This window comes from Rattus rattus, chromosome 13 (assembly GCF_011064425.1).
Source record: "Rattus rattus isolate New Zealand chromosome 13, Rrattus_CSIRO_v1, whole genome shotgun sequence".
Lineage (NCBI taxonomy): Eukaryota > Metazoa > Chordata > Mammalia > Rodentia > Muridae > Rattus > Rattus rattus.
The window spans coordinates 1,711,595-1,730,928 of record NC_046166.1 but is presented as its reverse complement, the minus strand read 5'-3'; the positions used below and the strand labels follow the sequence as shown (position 1 = coordinate 1,730,928).

General features: G+C 53.1%; 1 protein-coding gene across 4 annotated transcripts in view; it reads right to left on the bottom strand.

The window, feature by feature from the left end:
- Zmiz1 (zinc finger MIZ-type containing 1) overlaps window positions 1-19,334 on the bottom strand; it is a 93,555-nt gene that overhangs the window by 43,237 nt on the left and 30,984 nt on the right. The window contains exon 1 of one of the 4 annotated variants that reach the window (XM_032919118.1): window positions 14,966-15,032. The exons of the other annotated variants lie outside the window; for them this stretch is intronic. The gene's annotated coding sequence lies outside the window, so the exon portion shown is untranslated. Of the gene's footprint in view, window positions 1-14,965; window positions 15,033-19,334 lie in introns of those variants that run through there. 4 annotated transcript variants of the gene reach the window in all.

Sequence of the window (19,334 nt, the reverse complement as noted above, 5' to 3'; positions counted from 1 at the left end):
TGTGTATAGATGGTGTGAGCATGGGTGTGTGCAGGCACACGCACACGTACACACACACACGCGCACACACACACACACACACACACACACACACACACACACGCTACAGTGTCTGGATGGTGAGACAGGAAGACTCCATCATCTGAGGGCTACAGAAGACTCTCAGGGAAGGTTCCCTGCACTAATAGAAATCTGATGTTTGTCATACAGCACGGAGAAAAACAAGCACCGAAATGTCCCATTAGGAAAGTAAATAGGAAGCTCGCTGTGGTGGCGAATGCCTTTAGCCTCAGCACTGGGGAGGCAGAGGCAGGGGGATCTCTGGGAGTTCTAAGACAATTTGGTCTATGTAGTGAGTTCCAGGACAGCTAGCACTATAACAAAGAGAGGAAAGAAAGAAAGGAGGGAGGGAGGGAGGGAGGGAATGAATGGAAAGGCCAGTTGGCTGAAGTAAAGGGGTGTCTTGAGACTGAAGAGAGAAGCCCAGGATGAAGAGCCTGACTCCCCAAGACTGTCCAACAACTCAGACTTCTGAGAAGAGTCACAAGTAGACACCATGTCAACTAGCCATGGCCTCCTCTTCAGCCTCCATGAGAACCCAAGACAGAAAGAGCCCAGGCCTCACTTCCCTGCTCCACAGAGACATAACCAAGCAAGAGGAAACAAACTGAAGAGCTCAGGAGTCTGGTGGGGCTTCAGGAAGTTTGACTCGACAGGGCAACGGCATTTAACGAAGCTCACGTCATCCATCTTTGGGCCCAGCCACTTAGATACCGGGCATTTGATTAAACCAATATGGGCGGGCAGGGCGCTTCCTACCCTCGCCTACAAATTAGACCATCACACACGATCCGATTACCTTGACTGCCACATTTATCTTGAGAGAGGGGCCATCCATCACTCCTCAGCGGCTGACTCTACCCGCCCCACACTAATTCCATCAGGGGGAGAGTCAAGTTTGTCCCAGCATCGCATCAGGTGGTGTCTGTCGACTCATCCAACATTGGTTCAACACCTCGACTCACATTACCCAGGAAGAAAATGCAGGCTCTGCCTTCAGCGAGCCCACAGAAGCGTCAAGGCAGGGGAAGGGTCCACACTGGTCAAAAAGCAGAGTGCATCTGGCATACCTGCCTGTGTCCCAGCTTACCGCCCTTTTGGAACAGGCACTCTTACTCGGGTCATTATAACCAACAAGGTGGGATACTCTCCTATTTAAATCCAAGCCATGGTTCAGAGGATGGCACAAGCCATATCACGGTGGAGGTGGAATCCTGGTCTGGCTCTCTGGCTTTGAGCCCTGTCTTCTCACTGACTGGATCCCTGGCACTCCAGGAGAAAGTCAGCAGGACTGGAAGCTATGTGCACTGTGCAGAGACCACATAGCCAGTCTTCCAATGCTAGAGGGAAGCTGGTGGTGATTGCCTCTCTCTGCCCCGAGCCTGCTGGAGCTGGGGAGGCCATCATGTTTAGCTGTACCAGGTACAGATGGGACTCCATCCTGAGGCTTAGCAAGAATTCACGGAGGGCATGCTGCCTCTGGCTTCCCATGCACTAGTGAACCCAGCTCTGATATCTGGTGGGTAGGTGGGGGTTCAAAGCAGCTTTGGTTAACAAGGACCTGAGGGCTCTTGGGAAGTCTAGGCCCAACTCTGACCCTCAGGCTGCCCCTGGAGAAAGCCGCTACTCCTTCACAATACTGGAGAAGGACTGATGTAAAAGAGCAAGCGTTTTTTTTTCACTACTGAGAACTGTCTGAGGTCATTCACAGGTCAGGCACCAGGCAAAGATCACTGTCTGCCCTCAGGCCTGGAAGGATGGCAACTAGGGGCAAGCTGTAGAATGTCTGTCTGATGACCTCAATCCCCACAGATGGACCGCATTATCAGGGCCAACCCACCTCATCTGGCAGCTTTTAGAATCAAACACCAGGGCACAAGTTACGCTTGAACCTTCCTGTGAAGATTGGGCAAGACGCATTGAGCAGTTACTGCCAGGGTGGATTTGGCAGAACCTGAGTCTACCAATCACAGGCAGACTGTTCTTGGTTCCTAGGAACTTATATGCAGTCTGAAACCTGAGAGAGAGAGAGAGAGAGAGAGAGAGAGAGAGAGAGAGAGAGAGAGAGAGAGAGAGAGAGACTTAGACCTTAAAGGCATCCTGTTGTCAGAGACTTCTCACAAACCACACTGGAAAGGAGCAGGTTTGGACTACTGAAGCTGCCTGCAAGCCACATTAGATGCCCAGGATAGCTGCCCTAGGCAGGGTACGGGAGGGGCCTGATAGAGTCCACTACTGGGCTGGGAGAAAGAGAAGGAAGGATGTGGGGCAGTTTAGAAGAGCCTAGGCAGAGAAGCTGACCTGGAAGAGCTACAGGTGAAAAGAATATTGGGAGGAAGGGTCACAAGTGAGTAGGCTCCCAGATTGCTCCCTCTCATAAGGTTCACCTCTTTTATACTGCCCCAGTTTCAAGGAGTACTTAGCCACTTATACATTAGTATAAATAAACAAGTTTACAACAAATTGTGCTGACACAGGCAAGGCACAGTATTTGAAGAGGAGAAAACTGAGTGTAGAAAAAAAATATCAGGTAGCTCTTGTTATGTGCCCTTAATTTCCAAAAAGGCACCAGGGAGCACCCCAGTGGAGACCCTCTGCTACTAGGACCACCAGGATTCTCACACCCCTCCCCAAAATGCCAACACTCCTTTGTTGCCACTTAAACCAATTTGGGGGTAATTCTGCTGGCAATTGTCTTCCGATTTACAACACGGCTCTGTGATTGCATCTAGGCTGATGGTCCAGGCCATAATTGTATGGTAATCACTTCTGTTTATGATCAATGCGGAAATCACTATTGTTTTCCAGCAAGCTTGTTAAATCCAAGAAGTGCAGGGGTGGGGGAGGGAGGGTTTATGTCTGAGCCCAGGGAAGATGAAATTAAGTGGTGCGGCCCAATGTTGGGGGGAAGGTGGTTCAAAGACACCCTTGTTTCAGAAGCACAGGCATCAATCAGTGGGCAGAACGCAGGAAGGCAACAGAAGAACAAGCTGAGAGAGACACAGGTGCCCCTGCTGAGTAGTGTGAGAACTGGTATGGAACTCAGATCCACAGAGTTGTCCACAGGGACGCCATAGTCACACAGTAAGAGGTGAGGATGAGAACCGACTGGGAATGCTCTTTGGTACATCCACCTTCATGCCTGCATTTACGAGTCCTACAGAGAGGCAAGGGCAATGCAGATGCCGGGGAGCAGGTGGGCTACTGGCTGCCCTAAGCTTGGAGCCTGGGCCTTTCCTATCCTCGGTTTGCCCTTGCCCTGAGATCGCCTACCTGCTGTCTGAAACAAGGTGGCAGATGGCACCTGGGGGCCCAGGTGGCAGGAACAGGGCAGTGTTGTGAGCTGAGCTGCTGTTTGAGGGGGATGAGGGGAGCTGCCCACCTGGTGGGTAGAAACCTGAGCCTCCCAGAGGCTACAGGGAATGGCCCTGGGCTGGGTTGGGGAGGAGCAATACCTTCCAAGGCCATGGCAGACACCTTGAGGCACAGAAGGATGGAGCCAGCCAGGCTGGAGGCCAACAGACCTGCAGGGCACGAGCAGGCACCAGCTGTCCTGTACAGCTCAGGCAAACCTGGATATTGCAGATTGAGCTTGGCTGCAAGGCAGATGGGTATATAAATGCACATCCTTCCTTCCAGGCAAGAGTAGGTGAGACCATGGATCTCTGGACTGAACGTTGGGGTAGGGGGACACACTAGGTTCCAAAGCCCTAAGGGCAACACTCCTGGCCTCTGTTATGTCTTCTCTGAGGAGGCTTTCTTATCCACTAGACCCCATGGCACCAACTGACATCATTCTGACTACCCCCAGACCTGGTTCTAGCTCAGGTTAGCTTTGGGTAACTAACTGTCACAAGCTGCTTCCCCTTGGCTCAGCAGTGAGCCTCAGTAAGTTTCTAGATGGAAAGAAGTGTGCTTACACTCGCTGCCTTACCAATGGCAGCCTGGGCTCAAGGCCATTCACCTCATTCTGTGGTTTTCCTCACAGCCCAGTACTAGTCTTCTGTGTCCCCTGCTGTCATAACAAAGGCAGCCTGGGCCTTGAGATCATGGGCAATAATTTCAGTTTGTGTATGTGCAGTGTTCGGGATCAAACTCGAGCATGTTGGTCATGAATGAGCGCTCTACCAGTGAGCCACATCCCAGCTTTTATTTACTGTTTCTTAAATTTATTGCACGCAACTATTTCAGGCCATTCTTGAACAGAGAGGGCCGCCCCAGAGCCCCTCTCTTGGGGTTCAGATCCTGAATTTGACCCCGCTTAGTCCTCCTCCAGCTACTCTGTCTATTCTGTACCACTATGGGCCTGGTGTGTGTGTGTGTGTGTGTGTGTGTGTGTGTGTGTGCGCACACGCGCGCAGTTCAGGGCATCCATATGGGTCATAATGGATAGAGTGTCATGAGTATCACCTTTTGGGGCCATGGTGTCATCCTCCCCTGAATACATGGGCTCCTAACCAAGTCCCAGACTCCAGTAGGCATTCTGTTGCCTGAATTTCCAGTTCTATGGGGCACTATCAGGGAAGAGGAGCTAGAGCATGCAAGGGTCTCCTGATGGTGCGTGAGACTTGATACGAAAAGGGAGAAAGCTAGAGAGCTTTCACTCTTGCTGACAGCCCACACTCCGTGGTTCCACACGCTCCATTAGCTCATGACAATACCTCCTTTTCTGGGGAGAGAGGGCGGCATGGACAGGAAAGTCCCTTCTGGACTCTGAAGAGCTCTAGCAACATCTACTATGTCAGCTTTTCACTGAAGCTTTGGAGGTAGCCAGTGACCTCTGACCTCAACCTGCAATCAGGAGCTTGAGTCAGTTTTAAGGTAAGGTCACATGGGTGTTGTCCCTCCTTGTGTGTCCTGGTAAGAAGACTCAAGGTGAAATGGCGAATTATAGGTAGAGAGACCCTTCCACCTGATTGTGATACCTAGGTGATTGTGACTCGAAGGACTGCACTTTGAGGGCTCAGAGACCAGCTTTTCCAGGGTCCTTTAATTCTGGTGCTAAGCAGGAAGAGGAACTGACAAGCCCTCTCTGTTGGATGCTCAGGTGCTCCACTAAGGAAATGAGGAAGGGTAACTGTGATGGCATGCACAGAATCTTCCTATTTCTGGAGATGACAGAGATGACTGTGGGTTCCAGGGAGAAGCCACAGGATTCCCTTTCCTCAGGCCTGAGAGGATCATATGCAGTTAGATTTCCAAGGATGAGGGAGGCTACCTCAGCCTTTCTTTTTGTTGAAATCACCCTAGCTTCCTAGGCTCCTTGCTCCTGTCCTGAGGGCTACCTCTGGAAACAGGGCCCTTAGAAATACTCTACTGGAATGCATTTCTGTGGGCATGGCTCCAGGTTTGCTAGCACAGGGAAAGGGTTAGCTCATCCTTCTACCACGCACAGTATCTACTGACAACCACAGGAATATCACCCCAGAGCCTCATCTATGATTCAACGTGGAAATGTCATTTACTGGTGTATATGGACACACACATGGTCCAACACACACACCAGAAACCCATGTCATATTAGAGCAACTTGTCCATCTCTCCTCTAGCACACATCTTCTGCATCAGGCCTATCCCCTTCACCTCCAGATACGAGTTCTGCCCTGCACATCAGAAGCCTTCCAGTCCCACTCGGGGACTTTAAACTCCCATGAGGGCAGAGGCCCCACCCAGAACCTGTTCTTTGTTCATCCACACATTCAAAAACATACTTGCTTGCAGTTCAACCGCCCAGATGCTGAGCACACAAACTTGGATGAGCTACAGTTACAAACTTGGAATACATTGTTGCTGCACAAACGGGGGGAGTACTGAGCAGTAGCAACAGGCAGGTGGAGGGCATATGTATCAGAATGAGCATGACAGAAAGGTCAGGCTTCCAGGGTCCCCAGTAGAGTGTTGGAGACACACTCTGGGCAGGTGTGGCTGAGAGCATGGTGCACTACTGACATTTACAAGCTCCAGGTTGTCTGAGTGGGGAACAGCAAAGTTTCAGTTAACAGGACCCAGGACCAGGGAAGCTAGTCTGAGCGGGCCTTTAATAGGGGCTGGGTTTTAAATAGGGAAGAGTCCATGGGGGCACTCCTGAAGGTGGGAGATCCCACAACCTGGGAAGAAACCCCAGAGGTCCAGGGGTGCCCACCAGACAAGAGAAATTTACCTAGGTCATTGAAGACCTTTCTGGAGAGAGCCCAGGACAAAAAGCTGAGAGAATTACCAGGCCCTGATCAACCTGGCCCTGGTGAGACTTGATTCTAGGTCAGATGTGTGGGCTGGAGGGACCTGGTAATGGTGTTTCTTTTGTACCCCAGTCTGCTTGCTGCTCACTGGGCCTTTGGGTGGCAGCAGGACCGGGGGGGGGGAGGAGATCCTATGCTGTGCCCACAAGGGAGGAAAGTGGAAGGGCCCTTGGTCCTTCCTACAAACTGACGATGTCTGGGAGCCTCTTCTGTTCCCAGTAACCTCCCTAGTCGCTAGAGACCATGGCTCTGTGTGGCCCAGTTGGTTGGGCAGGGATTTGATGTGTTGGGTGCTGACTTCTGCTGGGGCATTCCTGGGACTGTCTGGAAACATTAGAGGATGGTGGTTGGTAAAAAACAAAAGCAAAATAATTTTTTTTTTTGTTCTTTTTTTCGGAGCTGGGGACCGAACCCAGGGCCTTGCGCTTCCTAGGCAAGCACTCTACCACTGAGCTAAATCCCCAACCAAAAGCAAAATAAAACAAAAAAACAAACACCCACCCCCCTCCAACTGTCCTCAACTCCCTGTAGAGAAACCACAAACCTTTCTCCTGTAAGCACTGGGGGAGCCCTGAGCTCATGGCAACGGGCCTAGTGAACCCCAGGGCAAGCAAGGCACCCAGGTGTCTCAGGTTCAATGGAAGGCGGGAATTCTGCATGGCTACTAGTCCATGGTGGTGCTAAGCAAAGCAACAGTCTCAGAGGAGGAAAACGGAGAGAGGGTACGTGGCTAGGCAGTGAGTCTAGTACCTGGGTAAGAGGCCTCCTCCTGTGGGGAACAAGAGTGGTATACCTCTAGAAGGGCAGGTTTTATACAAGTACAGAGACTTGTCACAGAGATAGAAGAGTTAATGGTTCATCAGGACTGACCGGGTTCCCATCCTCTTTAGGGATACAGGGTAACCTTGGCATAGCTCAGCTCTCAGACCCTCTGCGTAGGTAACCAGGGGCATCCAGACTTTGATGGGCCACAGATAGATCCCAGAAAGGAATCTCATGTGAAAGATGCCCGAGGGCCTTAGGAACCCCCATGCAGACTCCCGCCCAGCTCCAGCCTCAGGAAGGAAATGAAAGCAGCTGCCAGCACTTGGGTGCTTCCTCCACAGCTGGGGCCTGAGCTGGGGCTTCCCAGCCAGTCACCAGTGTCAGTCAGCCCTGCGGCTTTACACCAGGACAGAAGGCAACAAGAACACCGTCATCCCCCCCCCCCCCAACACACACACCATTTCGGACTCTCCAGCTACAGTGGCCATTCAGAAGGAAGGGAAGGGCGGCGCGTCTACAGGGCACAGCCAAGATTCTGCTCACAGTGCACAATAGGAAACTGAGACCCAGAGAAGGCTGTAGGCAAGGAGGGTCAAGAGAGAACCCCATCTCTCAGGCTTGGGAGCAGTTACTTTTGGAACTACAGGAGAGATATGAGTCAAGCTGTCATTTACTGGGCAACTCCTATGTCCCAGACACAGAGTTAAACGCTCTACAGCCCTGTGATCTACTGCAGCCTGCCAGGCAGGCAGCACAGATGTTTTATCGATCAGGAAACAAGCTTGAATTAAGTGACTTACCCAAAGTCACCCAGGAAACTACAGATGTGGGTTTCATAATTACTTTCCAACACGGCTTGCGAATACCCTGGGTGACCCTGTTTTAGGAGGCTTACGTGAGGCAGTGGTGATGGTGGCGGGGGCAGGCAGGCAGGTTCTATCTTGTGAGTCTGAGGCCCCCCTACAGATCCTACCCTCCACAGACCTCATAAGACATCTTCAAGAGCCCTCGGTGACTTTTAGGCACCACACTGCCCAACAGAACTTCCTTTCTTTCTGGGCTGTTGCTACACACCATTCAATACGGTATCCATCAAGAACTTCAAATGGTGGGACCGAGGAGCCGAAAACCCCAAAAGTTCTCATTTTAACTAATACATCTAAACAGCTACATGCTCTGGGCTATGTTGGTTCATGCTTGAGGGCAGCCTGAGCTACATAGTGAGACTGCCTCAAAAAACAATCCCTAAATTAAAAACACAAAACACAACCAAATAGGCGGGGTTGTGTGACAGACCTTGAAAGGTGGGGACCCCAAGAAAGGGGCGACTCCTTAAGCTGTGTACCACAGAGGCATCCTGGCACCCTAAGCTTAGGACAAGAACCTGTGTAAATGCACCTGTATGCTCTGTACAGAGTGATTCTACTAACTTTTTGTTTGTTTTGGACAGGGTCTCTGTAACCTAGGTTGGTATCAAACTCATGGCAATCCCCCTGCCTTCGCAGGATTTCAGGCCTCTCACTTACTCCGTAGACGACCACTTCTGTCATCACCAGCCTGTCTCCTGGGCTGCGCATGTAACACAATAATGAGGCACCCAGTATTGACATCCCTCATATATAACCTCTCTGCCCTCCCAGTCAAGCAAGGTGACACCTGTGGGTATGTGATCCCAAGCTGATGTGTCTAACTGTCTAACCTTTTGACACTGTGACATAACACTGTCATTACAAACACTTGAAAACTGTATAGTTGAATTACACACACACACACACACACACACACACACACACACACACTGCAAAAAATATCTCTTAATGTTTTAAGCAGGTACAATTTTTTTTGTTGGGCTTGTGTTCATTCTGCTGTTGTCTTCAGCATCCTGTGCCCATGCTGATGTGTGCTGGGGACCAGAGGTAGCTTCCTGGGTGGTGGCATTTGAGCCGGGCCTAGACCCAGCAGAACTGAGAGATGAAAGCCGGTTCCAACTCTGGTCTGATCTTTGTCTAGTATAGAAGGTGTGAAGAGCTACTTTGTATCGGTGGATCTGATCCTTTATTTACTGTGCCAATTACCAATAAAAAGAAGGCAAAGTGCAGTCTGCTTAGCTTGTGAGCAGAGGCCATAGGCTCAACCTCCAGCACTGCAAAGAGAAGAAAAAGGAAGGAAGGAACAAAGAAAGGAAGGGAGGTTTGGAGGGAGGGAAGGGAGGAGGGAGGGAAGGAAGGAGGAAGGGAGGAAGAGAAGGAATAAGGAAGGAATTAAAGGAGGAAGGGAAAGAGGGAGGAGAAAGGAAGGAAGATGGGGGAAGGAAGGGGGAAAAAGAAGGAAGGGAAGGAAGGAGAAGAGAGGCAGGCTCTGGGGGCTGCTGCTTCTTTCCCCTTTGAAAGATGCTGCCCCTCCCATTTTTCAAAGTCCTCCCAAGCATAAGTAGAAATGGAACCAGATGTAGAATGTTCTCTGTATAGGGCGATTCTACTAATCAGAGACAAACTCTTAGGAGACAGACAAGGTCCTATAGATCATGAGGTACCCCAGGCTCTGACCCTGGGGACAGGGATTAGATCCTGGGCAGCCAATAGGATGTGAGAAGCCCTGGGGGTTTCTCTTTTACCTGGCCCCATAGCCCCAGCCTTGGGAAAATGCCCTCAGTGCAGTAAAGCTTCCCAGACCTGCTTGGGACCCAAGGAGCTACAGGACCACAAACGGGACCCTATTCTTCCTCTCCTCCTTCTCCTCCCTCTCTCCAGGAGAGTTCAGAGTGCAGCCTGGGGAGGTCTGGACAAGTTCCAGCAAGTTCCCAGAGCTCTGGGGGATTCAGAGCACTGCTTTTGACCCTTACTATGACAACTGCAAAACAGGAGCCCTGTGACCAGAGAGGGCTTTCACTTTGCCAGCAGAAGTAAGGGCATTCCCACTGTAGGATGCTAACCTCCCCTCTTCCAGGTCCCGCCTGTAGCTTACAACACCCTTGCTCCTGGGAACTGTAGTTCTAGGAGCCTCCGTGGCTCCAAAATCTTCCACCACTCCCCCACTGTCCTAGGGAATTAATCCTGGGAGGGTTCACAACGAAGCACTTAGCCTGCACTGGAGGCTCTGGTCCACCAATCTCCCATCTACTCCAGTACCACACCTCGCTTCATTCACCCACAAGGCATTTATTATCCCACTCGCTCATTCTGGGAAGCTTCAGGCTGACCCAGCCCCAGAGTCACTATTTCACTGTACAGATAGAGCAGCCCTATCAGAACCCTCAGCCCCACCCCTACCCCAAGGTGACTTGTCAAAGGTCACAAAATTGCCTACAGATACCATTACTGGAGGGCTGGGCCAGAGGAATTGTGTTTATCCTGAACACTGTCAAGAGTATGTGGGGAGCTCATCCCGCTAAAATCAATCAGAGGGGCTCCATGCCAGCAAAATGCCATCAGAGGCAGGACTATCCTGGACAAGCCCCTCGGGCAGCACCTGCTGTTGCCCTAGGCTAGGCCTCACCTGGAGGCAGGGACTGTAGGCGAATCCACAGTATTATACAGGTCTAGAGTGGGTTTCTAGCAGAAGCCAGGGACACGGCTAGGCTGACTACCATGAGATGAAAACAACCTGGGCCCCCTGAACTGCCTGGGTGGCCACTGGCAGATAAACCTGTTGGGGTCTGGGAAGGAAGAGGCCAACAAAACCCAGTCCCAGGATTTTCATAAGCATGGACAGGCAAGGCTTAACTCCCAGAATCCTCTTGGAGGGGTCCATTGCCAGTGAGATTCTGAAGAAAAAGGGCACCATGGTAGCCTGTAGGGGTCTTGTTCACAGGGCTGTAAGCTGAGATTGCAAACAAAGCCTCTCTCATCCTTCACATCCCCCTGGATGGGTCGGGAAGACACTCTCTCTCTCAGCTGTGCAGAAAGCCAGCAGCCCTTCAGCTAGCCCAGAGCCTAGCCAGGCAGAGAGTACAGTGAGACCCTCTGCTGGGAGGCAGGAGGCTCAGGACACAGGGACACAGCTGCAAGCCACACTGCCTGGCTGGAGCAGGGGATCAGGAAAGAAAGCAGCAGTTCAATTGTTAGCTTCCAGCTCTCAGTGAGGGACCTGTAGAAGACCAGGTAAGGGAAGAGCCTTGCTCCATCCTAGGCCTGCCCTGCTATGACCTTGGTTCCTTGTCCCTTGTCCCTAGGTAATGGTTGTTGTCTGTCCTTCCCAGCCTAGAGGTACTGCTCAGGAGCTCCCTGGGAAGCTGCATGTGCTTTGAGGGTGGGGGCCTTGTTTTTCCCTGAGCGAGCTCCCTCGGGAGGCTGCTGCTGTTTAAAGGCCCTGGAGAGGTTCCCAGGCAGCTGGGGCTTGTGGGGAGTGCCAGAGCAAGCACAGCCCAGTGGGTATGCTGTGATACTGGGGTGGAGGGCCCTGGTGGAGGACAGCAAGGGGGCATGGGGTATTCTGTACCATTTGCCGGGTGTCCAGACTTCCCTTTCCCCCTGAGACTCTCTCTGCTGGTCCTTCTCTCTCTGGGGTGGCTCCAAGCAAACAGCCTACCTGCCCAGGGATGAGTCCCTTTCCTTGTGGAGAAGTTGGTCCCTCCTGAGGGACCAAAGCCACATCCAGCAAGGTAAACACCTCCCAGGCCCAGAGTACCTTCCCTTCCCCTTCAGCCCTGCCAGCTCAGCGCTGCCTGTTCTGAGGACCTTCTGATCGATACATGACTTCACAGAGCCTGATGCCTTGCCGGCACCATGACAGTCCTCAGGGAGGTCGCTTCCGGGACTGCTGCCCATCCATGCCCCCTGGCTGACCTCTGTTGCACAGCAGAGTGCTGGCAACTAGTCCTCCGGTAAAATTTAACCCCGGTATTAATTGGGAGCACTGGCTAGTCTATGCCTGCCCCACACACAGGCTGCCATAACTCCAAAGAACATGGAAAGCCTAATCTAACAGGCTTGCGCTGACAGAAGGTGGATTCACCTCAGGTTTTCTAAGTCTCCACCAAGCACCGTCTACTGGAACTTTGTGCCACTAGAAGACGGCTGTTGTATAGTCTAAGCTTTCCAGTAGGGTGGCCACTAGCCTGTGGGGCTATTGAGCGTGAGAAACCGGCTCCAGCCAGGGATGTAGCTCGGTTGATAACAGTGCTTGTCTTGTGTGCAAAAAAGCACTAGTCACAAATCAAACTGGGCCTGGTGACACACGCCTACAACCCCAACACCTGGGAGGAAAAATAAAAGAACTAAATGAATATTACTTTGATTCTTAAATCAGTTGAAACTTAGAAGCAGCCATATTGGATGGTAGTTTTCCACCGAGCTTAACAGCCATTCCTCAGTGGGGGTGACCTAGCAAGCGCCACTCAGAAAGACCCAGGCTGGGCGCTGGTTAACTACGCCCAGGAACTCATTTTAGACTTCCTAGGATCTGCATATGGCTGGCTGGGTGGTGAGTAGGCGCTCAACCCGTGTGGACAGAGATCTTGAAGAGTTTTACAAGCCTGCCAGAGGGCTCCGCACCTCCACACACACTGAGTATCCACTCATTGCCAAGCATTGTGGGGTGCACCTTGGTAAGGGACCCATCATAAAGTTAAGGTTGTGCTCCAGCAGGACTTATGCTGGCTTCCCCCACTCTCTATTGGTCTGGGCTAAGCACATCATCCTCCCGGCCCCAGCACTCCCCCAGTTGATACAGGGGCTTCTTTCTGGAGTGTGTGGGGCTGTGAGGGCAACTGTTCATGGCTGAGGGAGGCTGTGCAGGGAAGAGTAAGAGCAAGCAGCATTAGGAAGCAAGCCTCAAACTCTGTGCAGGCGGCTGTTTCCGGTGCAGACTCAGATTCTCACCAAAGCTTCGCCGTTTGGTGGTTTCTCACTAAGGAAGTTTGGGGTAAAAATAGCCCTGAAGGGACTCGATTCCAGCTACTTACAGGGTAGTCACTGCCTGGTTAAGATATAAAAAAAGGAGGAACAGACTTACTATAAGCCATATAGACTTTAAATCTCAATGCATTGTGCGGTGGGAGATGAGCTTTGGATCCAGAGCCCCTGAAATGGAGGAACCTCTCTACACACCATCCAGGTTTCCTGGTGACATGGCCCTGTGCACTCCTTGGCCTGACTTTTAGCCTACACTTAAGGATGGGCTGTTAAAAAATATTGGTACCAATACTTTTGGCAGCTGCTTCACAAAACCTCCCTCTTAGAAAACCACTCGCTATGCCCAGGCCCATTGGCAGTTAAGCCTGATGGTCAAGGGCAGGACACCTGGGCCCCACTGTAAGACCTGGTGCTCTCCTGAAGCCATCTAAGGAATATTATCTGCCCTCCTAGTCTTACTACAGCTGGCGTCCACGGGAACCAGGAACTGGGACTTATCTCTGCATTCGGTACCAACACTAAAGCCATATGCTGGGGACCTCTGGCAGCTGCTTCTTAGCCCCTGCAGTGTTCTGAGAAACCTCTCTGCAAGGTCTTGTAGAGGATTCTCACAGCCTGATACAGCCCGATGCCAGGTACCCACATCCCCTACAGAAGCCCCCTGGGCCTCTAGTGCAGGCTGATCATCCATTACCAATACCACCACCACCACCACCACCACCACCACCACCACCACCACCACCACCACCACCACCACCACCACCACCATCATCATCACCAGCAGCAGCCTTTTCAGCAAACACTTGTCAGAACTCTGCTGTGCCCCTGGAGCCATACAAGTCTCCAGGTCTCTCCAGCATCAAGGATTCATTCTGACAAAGGAGTAGCTTTAAGTTAAATCCCTTAGCCACTGCCTCTAACCAGTGGGGTAGTTCTTATTTTTTTGCAAAGGGAACCTACCAGAGATGGAGCCTTGTAAAATGTCTGCTGGGGAATCAACACTTCACCTTTAGGAAAGAGGCGTGGGGGAACACTCTGTCTGGTCCCCCACCCACACTCGCATCCAGAGGAGGAACCAAGGTCTCCTCTGTGGGTGAACAAAATGGGCCTGGTGCACGCTGAAGCCACTCTTACGGCCAAGCCTCAGGCAGACACCATGCAGCACACCGTGCTACCCACAATGCACCAGCTCTCCTCTGTCACACACATGCACACACTCACCCCTGCACCCGGAGGGAGCCGGGGCCGGGCCCGCGGGCGCCCCGCGCCGACCCCTCCAGCCTCACACTCACCTAGAAGTTGCACAGTCCGCGGTCCCGCCCTGGCGCCCCCGGAGGCTGGAGCCCAGCTCGCGGCGGCCGCAGCGAGCGACTCCGGGCAGGGATCAGCCGGCGCCGAACAAAGGCTGCGAGCAGGCAGCGGGCGCCGCCTGCATCCCCCGCCCGCGCCGGGGCGGCGGCAGCGGCGGCGGCGCGGGGCCCCAGGCGGCTCCGGCGCCCGCTCGCTGCGCGCTGCCCGCTCCGAGGGCGCTCCGGCTCCCGCGCTCCCGCTCGCTGCCGTCCGCCACCGCCGCCGCTGTCCGGCTACCGCACCACATCAATTATTCATCGCCCGTCTCCAGCTTCCGGGCAAAGCCAATCACAGGCGGAGGCTCCGCTAATGGGGCCGCCGCCGCCGAGGAGGCAGCCAGCCGCGCGCCCGGGCGCAAGCGACAGCCCTTCGGGGACGGGGATGGGGACCGGGGCGCGCGGGGGGGCGGGGGCGCACTGGGCGCGCAGGAGAAACTTCCCACGGCCCGCTGCGCTGCGCCGTGCTCCCGGACCCCGCGGGCGTGACCACCCAGCCTGCGTGCCGCCGCGTGGGGCCGGGGGCTCGGGGGAAGCCGGGCGCGCGGCGACGGGGGGAGGGGAGGGAGGAGGAGCGCGGGAGGACGATGAAAGGCGAGCGGCCCTGTGTCGGCGTCTCCGGGGAGCCCTCCCCGCCCCGCGAGCCGGGCGCCCGCACCCCCGCCCCGCAGCCCGCAGCCCGCAGCCCGCAGCCCGCACTCACTCGCGTGCGCAGCCCGCCAGCCCAGCCACTTCACTGCGAGGGACTAGTGACTGGGGATCGGAGGCAGCTCACATTTCAAACTTGCACGCAGGGGTGGTGCTGGTGTACGCCGCCGCTAGAGCGAACGCACGACCCGACGAGTGCAGCTCCAGCCTCCGGGCGGGGGCGGCGACCAGGCCCCTCTCCCTCCCCCGCCCGGGCAATTAATTGGAAGCAACACTTGTGAGAGTGGGGCTCCTGGAGCGCTGTCGCCCGAGGGTCCTCTGGGAAGGCGCTGGCGGTGGTTGACTCGGGGTGCCTCTCGCCCCCGAATCTTCCCAAGTGGCCATGCTAATGAGGGTCCTTAGCGGGGCCCCGGTGGCCTCTGTCGGGTAAGGGGCGGGGCAGGCTGGGGACATCCAGTTACAACCAGGGTTTAAAGGGATTTCTGAACGGGTTAGTGGGGACGGAGATCAGGAGCTTGACATCTTTTTTTCCTCCCTGCATAGGGGTTCCCTGTAGGCCCTGGCATTCCTCGAACGCCGGGTCCAGGGTAGGTGGACTGGCGCACGTACGCTCTGGTTTTCCGACTTTGGGGAGTTCCTGTGCTCCGCAGCCGGCGGCAGGAGGGAAATCGGAGGCGGCTGTTGTGCACAGCCCCGCCCCTGCTCCCGGTGCTGCCGTCTTCCTGACTCTGCATCCTGTGGTGGCCGCGGCCTCTTCCTTCCAGCCAGTAGTGGTAGGGGCTCCAGGCTTTCAACCTATGCTTGCCCCTCCCATTCCTCTGCCCCATAGGCACCGCTGGAAACCCATTAGTTGTCCAGCCCAAAGAGGTCGGCTCCCCTCCCTCCTTTTAGGGTTCTACCCACCTAGATCACTCACTAGGGAGAGACTGTTTTATCGCACCCCCCCCAAACCCGCCCACTCACCAGTGAAAGTTGTTTGAATGAGCTCCTAACTGCCTCAATTAGTAAAGTAGGAAAGGCAGGTCACTCACCCTCAAGAAAGACAGCCAAGAGCGTCTTTAAACTCTCTGCATTTGATACGGATCTCACCAGCTTGGGGAACTGACCCCTTTCGCCTTTGAGGGCTCTTCTTATGGCACACGCTCCTCCAGTATGAGTTCCTGACTTGCCCCCTCAGCGTTTCTGATTGACTTGCTGCGGGCCGCAGAAGTGGCAAGACAAATCACTTATCTAGATACTAGGCTCTTGCTCCTTGTTTGACAGAAGTCGTTAGCAGGCTCTAATCCCACCCACTGCCACTTGAAATATCACTTTTGGGATGGCATTTGGAAATGCAGTTGTCATGGGCTTTCCCTCCCAGGAGCTCACTAAATGGATTAATTCCTACTTCATAACTGGCTTTCTTTTTGCACAAGAACCAGCTTCTGCAAGTGAAATTAATTGGCATCTCCTTCCTGGAGGAACCTTGGGGCAGTGCTGGGGGATGGACTGTGCACACATTTCAGGGGGTTCACTTTCACCTCCTCCTGTATTCTAATGGCTTCTTTGAACACATTCGTTTACTCAGTGGGAGATTTATTGAGACCCTGGCCCTCCAAACATCCCCACAGAGTTTGGGGGCTCCAAGAAACTATGTGAAGACTCTTCCACTGCTCAGCATAGCCAGTTGACAGGGCAGGACACTTTGGCCCACATTTCAGAAGCAAGCATGGAGACATATGTACCTAAGACCTACTTTGTAGTGTCAGGCTGACCTAACAATATCAAGGCTCAAGTCTCAATTAACCAGAATCCAAGCACTAAATAACCAGAAACTCCCCACTCCTAAAGTTTTGTACAATGACAGTTTACAATTCTCATCTGATTCTTAGGGCCTTTTCAGCTGCCGAGGGCTTACACACACACACACACACACACACACACACACACACACACACACACACACACACACAGTAGCAGAAAGAACTAACTTTGCAAAGATAATCCTGGGGCAGGAGAGATGGCTCAGAGGTTAAAAGAGGTTTATTGCTCTTGCAGAGGACCAGAATTCTGTTCTCAGTACCCACATGGCAGCTCACCATCATCTGAAACTCCAGTTTTAGGAAAATCCAACACCCTCTTTTAGACCGAGGGCACCGGGCACACAAGTGGAACATGGACATACAAGCCGGCAAACATATTCACACATTACACACACACACACACACACACACACACACACACACACACACACTATACATATTTTGAAGAAAGATAATTCCTGCAGGTTGAGTGGAAATTCAGGCTGGAACTGAGCAAAGTTTACACCTTAGGGGCGGGAGCTTGGTGAAACCCTTTAGAAGTCATAGACAGCTTCCAGTCGCTTTGCCTCCTACTTCCTCTTAGTTCTCCTAGGGACCCACTTCGAAGCACCAGAGGATAGAATTAATATGCAAGATTCAGGGTTTTCCAAGGTAACCCAAAAAGTAAATACTCTTCACTAGCATATTTACATACTTAAGAAAACAAATTGTTTTCAAGCACCCATTCATCAGTCCAAACTGGCCCCTTTCACTTGCTAATTTCTAGGCTCTCTTCTCTGGAATCAAATCCCTCAAGGCCCTCATGGTTAGCAGCCTTTTTAGGATTTCGGCTTCACACTGTCTTCTTTAGAAGGGCTTTCCCTGACTCACTCCAAGTTCCACATCTCTAACTTCCAAAGACTTGCTCAAAAGCTCGGGGCCCACAGCCACTGCTCCAACCCCACCCCACCCCACCCCGCCGCGCTCGCCTTGATAAGGATCTACAAAAAGAGGCCGCAGACAAAGGCATCCTGCGACTCCACTCACTGACGCTCAGCAGCTCTCTGAGTGACCTCCGCAAGCCCCCACACGGGCCTCCCCCGGACCACCCCCGGGGGGGTGGGTGGCTTGGGAGGAAGAAGAAAGCAAGAAGAAAGAAAAGGCGAGCTGTAGCCCCATGCTGTGGCTCCTTGATGAATGTCCGCCAGGCTCCGGAGGCCTGACCAAGGATCAATAGCGGGTGGCTTTTCTCGCGGGGTCTGAACTCCTGTCGTGGGCCTTAGTGAAGAGGAGCCGCCAATAAATACAGTGCTGTGGCATGGCTGGCTGGCTCCGGAGTGGGGGATGCTTTATCCTACGGTGCGCCAGTCAGTGGGGAGCCCGCCCTCTGCAGGACCCGCTAGAGAGGAGGGATGGGAAGGGAGATTATGTAGCCAGAACATCACAGTCCCAAGCTTGGGTCAAAGGAGGGACTTCCTCCAGCTCATCGATGAGCTAGAATCAGTTCCAATAAGAAAAGGAACCAAGGCATCTACCTGGGATGCATGAGACCCGGATTTCAAAGGTGGTTCCAAACTGGGTCACCTCCCTCTTACAGCTTTTTTTTTTTTTGGTAGTGGGAGGCGTAGGGGCCCAAAGGTCATTAGAAAGTTAGGAAGGAAGACAGGCAGGCAGGCAGGCAAGCAAGCTAAGTGGGCAGGCAGGTCTGTCATGCACAAGCCAAACTCCCAAGACCAGGGAAGGCAGAACAATGAACCTTGATGTGGTTCAGATTCTGGGCATTGGGTTCTGAGACCAGGGAAGGAGCAGACTTCTAACTCAGGCAGTTTGCTGATTCGGTGGGAATGACCAAGGATTCTGATGACCTAGAGAGATGTCACTGCTGTGTACTCAGGCACTCAGTGGGAAGGTAGGGTGAACAGGGAGATCCCAAGTGGGTGTGCACCTGGAGCACGGAGAAGATCAAGAGGGGACAGAAAGGAATGCTGTTCTGGATCACCCATAAAGAGACTGGGTCACAGGGCACCAGGCACACAGACAACTAAGGATCAAATGACAGCACTGAGTGTGAGTCACCTCCTGGGCTCTGCCTAGGAACCACCGATCCTGATGTGTCTGTCTCCTTTTGCATGGTCAGGACATAAAGGACACATCCTTGTAGGACGATGTTTCCTCTGCCATTCTCCTTCCTGAGCACTGCCGAGTCCTTCTTAATCTTGAAGATGGAAGGCACAGGTAAGGTTTGACCAATATGGGAGCCTAGAAGTTCGCCTATACCAGGGACACAGTGCAGGGTACCAGGCCTGGCTCCCCCTCTATTCTTAGACCTGGCCATTGAATGCTTGCTGGATGCTTGTAGGTTTCAGCACATCCTGAGCACTAACTTATAGCATCCTTACTGCCCTGGATCGGGAGTTATTATCTACCACATGGAAGGTAGAATGGTGATAAGCTGGCCAGGAGAAGTTTGGGAAGCATCTAAGCTACTTCTAACCTTGATACATCCTTAACATGCTACACATTAAACTGTCTGGCATGAGATGCCTAGACTCAGCACTGATGGTGCCTACCCGGGCCACAGAGCCAGCATAGTGTGCAGAACTCTTACATTGCTCCTAGAGTTTCTCTCTTTAAAGCCCAACG